The sequence below is a fragment of the Antechinus flavipes genome, chromosome 2 (genome assembly GCF_016432865.1).
Source record: "Antechinus flavipes isolate AdamAnt ecotype Samford, QLD, Australia chromosome 2, AdamAnt_v2, whole genome shotgun sequence".
Classification (NCBI taxonomy): domain Eukaryota; kingdom Metazoa; phylum Chordata; class Mammalia; order Dasyuromorphia; family Dasyuridae; genus Antechinus; species Antechinus flavipes.
Window position 1 is genome coordinate 529,529,992 of NC_067399.1, and position 502 is coordinate 529,530,493.

Below are 502 nucleotides of genomic sequence, written 5' to 3' on the forward strand. Positions count from 1 at the left end.
ATTTTTTCCTTGAAAATAAAAATAATTACTCATCTAGAAGAAAAGGATGTACTTGAACCTTAATACATACATCCCTCCCCAAAACATACACTGTTCCCCAAGGTTAGCAGTTCCTTGTGGGATGCAGTTTTTTTGCCTCAAGCTCAAAAAGAGAACTCTTTCGAGAATCCACGGGGTTATTTCGTTGCATTGTCAATGGTTTCTAGACTTCAACAAAGACATTATCTGCTGTTTTTTCCTAACCACTTTCTCTGCAAGGCTGGTTCCTTATCTGTTAGAGAGGATCTTAAATAAGAAGATTCATTTTGGGAAGATACCCACAAAAATTGATTCATTCATAAGAAAAGGGCTATTGTCCTAAGCAATGCTGACTCATTTATGAGAAATGGGCTATTGTCCTAAACAGTGCCAATATGTATGTATATACATGTACACACACACGTGTGTGCACACAAAGATTTGGAGTTGGGCAGAAAACTTGGATTTCCTCTTATCTACTCCC